General features: G+C 33.8%; 1 protein-coding gene across 1 annotated transcript in view; it reads right to left on the bottom strand.

Moving 5' to 3' along the window:
• SPEF2 (sperm flagellar and cilia associated 2) overlaps positions 1–9416 on the bottom strand; it is a 198216-nt gene that overhangs the window by 117213 nt on the left and 71587 nt on the right. The window lies entirely within an intron of this gene.

The following is a 9416-nucleotide window of genomic DNA, read 5'->3' on the forward strand; positions in this document are numbered from 1 at the left end:
GTAGAGGGCAGAAAATGCTTCCTACATAAAAGCAAAAAAATAAAAAATAAAAAAATCTTAGCTTATGAAAGTGAGTATATAAATTGAGACATTTTGTAATCTAGGTTGAACATTAAGACATTTAAATTGATGTTACTATCACCAGTAAGCAGATAAAAGACAGTAATCATTTCTCTGCTATCTTATGCAAGTATTAACTTTATTTTATAATATTTTAAAGTAATAAAGATAAAAGAGAATTTTCATGCTCAATATCTCTAAGTCTACCGTGTTTAACTCCCACTTTATTCAGGTTTCTTGATGAAATGATCAAATGATTAGATGGAGAGAAAAAACACTGTACAGATCACATTCTCCGACTTCCATGTAATATAATTAGAAGTTGATTTCAGAAACATAGAAAAAAATAAGTATTTAAAATGAAAAGAATTCTTTAAAAATGATTCTTGTATGAAAGAGGAAATTGAGACTATAAAGTCTAAAAGGAACATTAAAACAACAGATTTATTAAAAATATGGGGTGGGATCAAACTGTACACATAGGAAAATACCCCTTAGCTTAAAATGCCTTGATCGAGGTGCGGTGTTCAATAAATCAGTAGAGTGACTAGAGTAAATAATATTCTATTGAATACGTCAAAATAGCCAGTAGAGAACCATTCAAATGTTCCTAGCATAAAGAAAAGATAAATGCTTAATATGACAGATATCCCAATTACCCTGATTTGATTATTACATATTTTTAAATGCATCAATACATGTGTTTATTATGTATCAATAAAAAAATTAAAAAGAAGCAAAACAAACAAAGTAGACATTAAAATAGGGAATAAAAGTAATTTTAAAATAATCAAACTAGGAAGAAGAAACCTGTAAAAATAAAAATGGAAATTAATAAATTAGAGCAAAACTATCCAGATACTCTTTATTGATAAAATTCTAAAACTTATCCTTATTAATAATGATAATGAAATTTCTACTACTTTGACACAAAAGTGAAGAATAGTAAGTATCAATGTTTAACATAATAGGAAAAAAGGTAGCAACAGACACATGTACCCTCTGTTCATCATAGCACTATTCACAATAGCAAAAACTTGAATCAACCGACGTACCCATGAAGAATGGAATGGATAAAGAAAATGTGGTATATGTACACCATGGAATAGTGCACAACCATAAAAAAGAATGACGTCATGTCCTTTGCAGCAATATGGGTGCAGCTGGAGGCCATTATCTTAAGCAAACTAATGCAGAAGCAGAAAATCAATACTGCATGTTCTCACTTATAAGTGGGAGCTAAACACTGAGTACACATGGACATAATGATGAGAATAGTGAACACTGGGGACTACTAGAGGGAGGAGACATGGAGAGTGGCAAGGGCTAAAAAACTACCTATTGGGAACTATGCTCATTAGCTGGGTGACAGGTTCAGTCATACCGCAAACCTAACATCACGCAATATACTTCTGTAACAATGTGTAACAAATGTTACAGAAGTATTTTGCATGGTATAATTTTAATAAAAGTAGGACGCGGGAAGAAAAAGAAGATGTTAGGTACAACTATACTATAGTAAATTTGGATTTATATCTGCATGGTAATAAATGATATTCTAAGAAAGTATAAATGATTAAAATTAAGTAAAATCTTTGAAAAAATAAAAGCCATGAAATAAATGAAAAAGATGTCATAGAACTATACTTATGAAAATTGAAGACACTAATGGTTTACAGAAAAATTTTCTTTCCTTAACTGAACAGAAATTTAAATGTTTAAAAGTCTTCTGGAGTATAGAAGAAGATAGAAAGCTTTCCTGTTTATTTGGCAAGACTAATATAACCCTTATACAGAAAAGGTATCAAAGATAATTGACAAAAACAACATCCCAAAAGAAAACTACAAGCCAATCTCCCTTGGAAATAGTTGGCACAAATCATGCATCAACATTAAAGTCAACATAATATTAACAGACAATAAAGATACTAATTGACATTGACTGCATACTACGTAGCATATACTGTTGTTTTCATGCATTATGTCAAACGATTCTCATACAACCCTTACACATGTAGTATTATGATTATCTTCCCGATTTATGGAAGAAAAATCTGAGTATTGCAAAGACTAAGTTATTTTTCCATGGTCACAATAAAGAGTAATGGCAAAACCCAGATTGGAACCCAGGCAGTCAGATCCTAGAACATGTACTCATATCCAGTATATGATGTTGACTTTATCCCACCATGACTGAATAAGAATTATTTCATGAATCCAAGGAAGGTTAAATACTAGAAAACCTATGTACTATATTCATTAATAGGTTAAAATAAAAATATAAAGGCATATGATCATTCTGACAAAGAAACAACTGATACAACTCAAAATTCATTTCTGATTTTAAAAATACAAGAAAATAAACAAAATAAAACCATATCTCAGTAAGCTATGAATTGAAGATACCTTTCCTAACACTCTCTGGACCTATGGTAAACCAAAATAAACTACACATTTTTCCATTAAAGGCAAGAACAAGAAAAAGTTGCTCATCATGAGTACTATTAGTCACATTATTTGGGAAGTTCTAGCTAGTGCAACAAAATAAGAAAAAGAAAGCAGCAGCACTGTCTCTAGGAGTAATGGTGGCTGCTGAAGAGCAGAGTTCCTTGTGCAGAGGTGGCAGCTATAACCTGAACTGCTGCTAGTGCTCTGGGGTGACGGTGGCAGTGACAGTTTTCTTGTCAGACTTCGCTATGATGGTTCCAGTGATTTTCTTTGAAAGTTTAACCTTGAGTCTACTCTCGAGCCCACCTACGGACTCTTTGAGCCACCCACCATATTTTGAGTATTTTCTTTTCCTGCTTATTCAACAAGGGTCCTTTTGTTTTTGCCTGCAAATTTTTTGCTTGCAAAAGATTTTTGCCTGCATTTTTTTTTTGCTTGCAAAAGCTGACAAAATCAATGGAATTAACAAAAAATTTATAGAACCTATATAGAGAAAGCTTCAAAATTTGACTATTAAGAAAAATGACTTGAACAGAGGGTGAGATAAAAAGGTTCAAAATTATAAACCATTTAATTCTCCCCCAAATTAATCTAACTTAATGTTTAATGACAACAAAAGGGCTAGTGTCATTTCCCCCTAGTCATCGCTCAAAGGTTGATATGACAAATGATTTGAAAGTTAAAGTGGGCGGGGCGCAGTGGCTCACGCCTGTAATCCCAGCACTTTGGGAGGCCGAGGTGGGCAGATCACGAGGTCAGGAGTTCGAAACCAGCCTGAACAACATGGTGAAACCCCGTTACTACTAAAAATACAAAAATTTGCGCCACTGCACTCCAGCCTGGGCGACAGAGCTAGACTCCATCTCAAAACAAAAGTTAAAGTGCAAGAAGATATATAATGGGCAAAAAAAACAATCCATTAAAAATACTTAAAAAGGAAAGTAATGGGAGTGTTATAAGTTATGAAAGCGCTTTTAAAAAATATGCTAATGAAAATAATGAGTTGCAGGGACAGAATATTCAGTGTACAAAAATATAGATTCCAGAAAGAGATCTAATTATATGTAAAAGTTTAGTATGTAATAAGGTTTATACTTCACATTAGCAGAGAAAGAGTATTTTACAACTGGTATTTGAATAACTATTTATATATTTGGAAAAAATAATGTTAGATATCCTTATACTTTCATAAAAATAAATTGACACCAGAAGAATGAATGACGTAAACAAGAACTCTAACAGCATCAAAATTTGGGCGAACACTGATATGCTCCACAATTGTTTCTCTAAGCACAACACCAAAGCTGGAAACCACAAAGGAAAAAGTTGGTAGTTTGATTATACTCTACAAAAATAAAATCTTCTGCACATTCTCAAGCATACACACACAAACACACATAACTCACATACTTCAAAAACAAAAAACAAAAGCAAAATATCTGCAATATATGTATGTGTATATACATATATATTTGACAATAGGTTAAGAATTTTAGTACATAAAACAGGTATTCAGAAAAAAAATGGTGGAAAGGATATAAATGGGCAATTTTGACAGTAGAACAAAATGGCTAACAAGTTTATAAAGCAATGTTCAAATTCATAGTAATAAAAGATATCCAGATAAAGCTATTATGTATCATATTTTGCCTAAAACCAAAAGATTGAGTCATACTTCTCATTCACCACTGTTAAGACGGTAAATTAGTATATTGATTTATCGTATTTTCAAAAGTATCAAAAATTGCTGTAATAGTCCTGTCATAAAATAAAATAATGGAGACATACAAGTCAGAGAAGAATTAAGATTTTTTATTTACATACACATATAGGTAAAATGGTATTTTCTGTAGTCACTTAAGGATCTTTAAAATTAGTGCACATAAAATATATTTAGTAACATGATTATGTGATAATTTCATTATCTAGATATTATTCCACTTGCACTCTATCAAAGAGAGAATAGAAATACATGTAATTTATATTTTAAGATTATTTGGAATTAGTACTTATAACCTATTTATTAAACTATTCAAACTTCAAAAAACCCCAAATATTGTTTCAGCAGTGCAGAGATGTCAAATCATAGTGGAATATTAAAAATTAGAAATTCCAAGATATATTAGTATTTTTTTTAATCATGTAAGTCTCCTCAAAATTGTATCTCAGATGATCAGTTCTATTAGCACTTCTATTATATCACTACCCTTAATCATCTTAATGTAAGTCTTTTCAGTCCAAAGATCAGGGATAAAGAAACATAAGCAATGCCCATTCGGGGAGATAAAGGAGCTGCCTCATCAACATAGGTGCTTGTGAAATCCAAAGAGGGAACCAAAACAAAAGACAGGGTACATTATATTTCATTATATTTCTTTAAGAAACACCAGCCAACTTCTGCTAGTCTGGATTGCCTTAAGTCAGTTTTTTTTTTGTTTTCTTTTGTATTTTTTTTTTTTTTTTTTTGGGAAGGGATGTGTCTTTGTCTTGTGTATGATTTAGCTCAAGTTTCCTAATCATTTTCTGGAGGGGACCTCTCTGAAAAGCTCTAGTTTAAAAATGATTGGCAAAATTTGACCACTAATTTGAATGACTTTTTTTCATATTAGTCAAACAGATGATGTATGGTTTATAAATATTACTACACTATCATTAAGTAATGAGCAAGTCACATTTCTGGCTTATAAATAAATGTCCATATTATATTTTAATCCTTAACTCTTAATTAATATGACAAAGTGGCCCTCAGTAACAGATTAAGTCTACAAGTGGAGTTATTTATTTAAATAACTTGAAGTAAGAACAGTTTGTTTAGGCCACTTTTGACAATATTTCTATAATTATGCTATGTCATATAGAAATAAGTATATCCGTATGTTCTTGCTTTTCTTTCATCAGTATTCTTTTCATACCCATTATCTGACAAAGCACACTTACTCAGAATGTAAGTTGTCAAATTTGGTAAATGTTATGAATGGCTTGTCTGATTTGGCACCAGAATTTCTGGTATGAGAACATTGCAGATAAGCAAACACTTTTGAAACAAATTTTAAAACCCTAAAGTACTCATAGTAAGTTTTTCTTTAAAACTGGTGTAATGCAGTTATACACAAATTTTAGTACATTTAGTATATAATATAATTCTATTTGACTGCCAGTTCTATACATACTACCCTGTATTTATAAAAATTATTTTGTTTTAGTTTACTGCCTTTGGTCTTTCTAGGAGCTCTGCACATAATAATAATCTGCATTGTTCAAAATTAGCCAGATACTAATTGGATCTGCAAAATTATTGATTGCACTATAATTGATTTCTTGCTTCTGCTTTCATTCGTTGGAATTATTTATACTTCTAATTAGACAAATGGCAATTATTTTATGTAATGTGGCCAATTAGAAACTAACCAAATAAGAAAACAGAAGCTATAGAAATTATGTAATTTTACAATAAAAAAGTGATAATTCCAAGGCCAAGTTAAAGTGGAAAGTTGTCAATATTGTAATGATTTTGAGCTGTTCAGTCATTTAACCCTTTGAAAGGAAGCAGTCTTAGACTTAAATCGGATGACTTGAGTTTCTATTGTATAACGCTTCTGCTACTTGCTTGCTTTGCACTCTCATTAATTCCGTCATCTTTGCAGCGTAGTAACAATATGTGTATCATCAGACTGTTGTAAAGATTAAATGAAATAATGCTTGTGTGAAGCCTATGTGCCCTCTGACTATAAACAGTTTAGGAGTTCTCAAGCAGCTGCTGGAGGCACGTAAGAGTGCCACATCAAGCCGCACTCCGATCTGAAAGGCCTGCTTCCTCACAAAGAATCCGAATAGCCCTCTTCCATCACTAAGCTAGCTGTAGAATGTGGCCAAACACAATGGAATAGGATGTCACTGTGAAGAGAACAGAATGCTTAGGCTGACCTGTGGAGATTAGCAGATAAAGGATTTGGTGGAACACATTGAGCAGAATCACTGTCAAAACAAAGGCTATGAAGTTCCTAGCAAAGACCAAAAATAAAGACTGAGTCAAGGTAAGCATCTCAAAGGGGAGGAAATTGGAACATTATGAGTGAAAAGAGATAAGAAGAACTGGAGAAGGAAGAAATTCAGATTAGAAAGATGGTTATTAGTTTAACTACAATGAGCTAAAGAGATTTACTAGTTCACTAGTGATGAGGAATCAAAAATTTTTATCAGATCTCTATTTTATATATTTGTTATCTATGTAGATATGATTAAATTATTTATATAATAAAACATATATTATTTACTCTTTCAGGTATTGTTGTAAATAGACATCTGACTATGAGGCCCATACTTCGACGCCCAGAGTGGGTAAAACCAGGTAAGTATCACATGGTATAAACAATTGCTTTAACGAGATACTCTTTCTGTGTAGATGTACTAGTCCCTGATTTATGTAAACTGTCATGAACATGTAAGATATAATTATTAAGATGTCTTGATTTTAATAAAAATATTTTAATTGCACCTGCATAAATACTATCAGTATGCATTTTTGAGAAGGCGTAAGTATAAGATTCAGGATCCATCAACACCTAGGAGGTCTGACTCTCCCTGTGAAGTTTAGTCTACCTACACAGAGATCATAAAATTACAACAGAGAGTAAATAGACTCTGCCTATGGTAAAAAGTCACAACCTGTTCACCAGCACTGGTTTTTGTTTGTTTGTTTTGAGACGGAGTCTCACTCTGTCACCCAGGCCAGAGTGCAGTAGTGCGATCTTGGCTCACTGCAGCTTCCATCTCCCAAGTTCAAGCAATTATCCTGCCTCAGCCTCCCAAATAGCAGGGATTGCAGGCATGCGGCACCACATAGCTAATTTTTGTATTTTTAGTAGAGACGAGGTTTCACCATGTTGGCCAGGTTGGTCTCGAACTCCTGAACTCAAATGATCCACCCACCTCAGCCTCCCAAAGTGCTGGGATTACAGGAATGAGCCACAGCGTCTGGTCCACTAGCACTGTTTTTATTAATTGACCTACACTGACCTTTCCGGAACCTGAATTCTGAATTCCTCGACCCATAGTATCTACCATTTTTACAGATCCCACCTTTGCAGATCACATGGGCCTACCACTCTGCTATTTAGTCTGGATCCAAAGCACTCACATGCCTCCCTATACCCTAATGTAGGAGCCTAATGGTGACCTGGGGTTCTGATTCTGGTTACTTCCAGTCTCTCATATCTTTTTATTTTTTTGTGACCTAATGTGTCAGTATCCTTGGTCTCCTTGTTATGAATCAAGGCTAATAGAATCATGATCATTTACAAACAGAGTCTACTTGGAAACAAACATGCTTGAATGTTGGCTGAGTTGCACACTTCAAGGGCAAGCTTGGGCTCCCATGTGTCCACTGGGTTCCCTTCTTGATTGTAACATTGCCCAAGTGATTGAATGATGCTGCTGATTACCCCTGTAAAAACCACATGTATCTTATTCTCATTCTTGCCACTTCTAAACATCCAAGTTGGGAATGGAGCTTCCTCATTCACCCTTTCAAAAAGTGGGGAGAGCTGACTTACTTAGATCCATTTGAATAAACAGAATCTGGGCCTTTGGACATATTCGTTAATGCATAAAATCTCAGAGCACCTAGCACAAAATTCAACAAACAAATAATAGAGTTACAACAATAATACTTAGTAGAGACATTCAAAGGTGGCTTTTGTAGAGGACTAGTACTAGTCTGAAGGTATGTATAATCCTGTGTTTGTCTTCACGGATCACTAGAACTTCCCAACATTTGCATGGCCTGACATGTCCCAGATGTTCCCAATTTAGTGTGCTCTAAATATTTCAGAATTAAATTACTGATATATTTAGAAAGACAAGGCAAGTGCCTTTTCCTCTAAGAGACAGAAAGGACCTTCTAGCGGGATACAACACTTACACTGTTTTTGATACCTCCTAGTTTCCTTGGTTTCCTGAAATGCAATCTTTTTTTAACCTATATTTGATAAGACCCAACAACAGATTATCTTGCTGCAGTGGCCAAAGGACTTAGGGCAGAAGCCTCTAACAAACTGACTTCAAGACATTCCATATGCAGTGACTCCACAAAATGAGGCTATGCTCCTTTTAGAGGGCAGCTAATGTACTGTAACTCCACTGTGGCAAGACATTCAAGCTGCCTTGATCTATGGCTAGCTTTTCCTTAGCCCACCACTCTGCAGGTGTGCTTGGCTGGTTTTTCCCTTGGCACACCACTTTCCCTTGGCACAACACTCTATAATACTTAAAATATAGTTAAGACTTGTACTAGCAGCCTCAGAAGTAGTTGTAGCCATTACCAATCCTCAAATTTCAGAGAAATTTGAATTTATGTTCATCATGATGGACATTTCTTTAGCTATTCAAGACGTCCAGGAAATCTTTTTCACCAGACACGTCCATTTTTATTGGTCTGAATCCCTGTAAAGCACTCCTATAGCTCCCTGGCTTCTCTTGGAGCACACTTACCACTTGGACTACATCTTCTAAGACAGTGGCTTTCAAACATTTTTGAGTAGGTCTTCCCGTTAAAAAAAAAAAAAATGCATTCTACATTGTGACCCAGCATTTCTGTACAGGTAGATATAAAATGCACAAAAAAATTTTATGAAATGCTTATCATCACTACTTGTGATATGCTTTATTTCCTATTGTATTGCATTGAATTTTATTATATTTATTTTGTCCTATTTAAAAATAAATACTGGTTGTGACCTAAATTAATTTCACAATCTGGTTTCAGTCTCTTTTTGGACAACAAATAGTAAAGGATATTTCACTGGACAAGATACCAGGAACCCTCAGTTCTAATCTCATGTCTACAATTACCATCTTATATATTCAAATAGGGAGAGTAATCCTTTTTTTTTTTTTTTTTTTTTTTTTTT

Source organism: Rhinopithecus bieti, unplaced genomic scaffold (assembly GCF_001698545.2).
Source record: "Rhinopithecus bieti isolate Rb0 unplaced genomic scaffold, ASM169854v2 scaffold_11655, whole genome shotgun sequence".
Classification (NCBI taxonomy): Eukaryota; Metazoa; Chordata; class Mammalia; order Primates; family Cercopithecidae; genus Rhinopithecus; species Rhinopithecus bieti.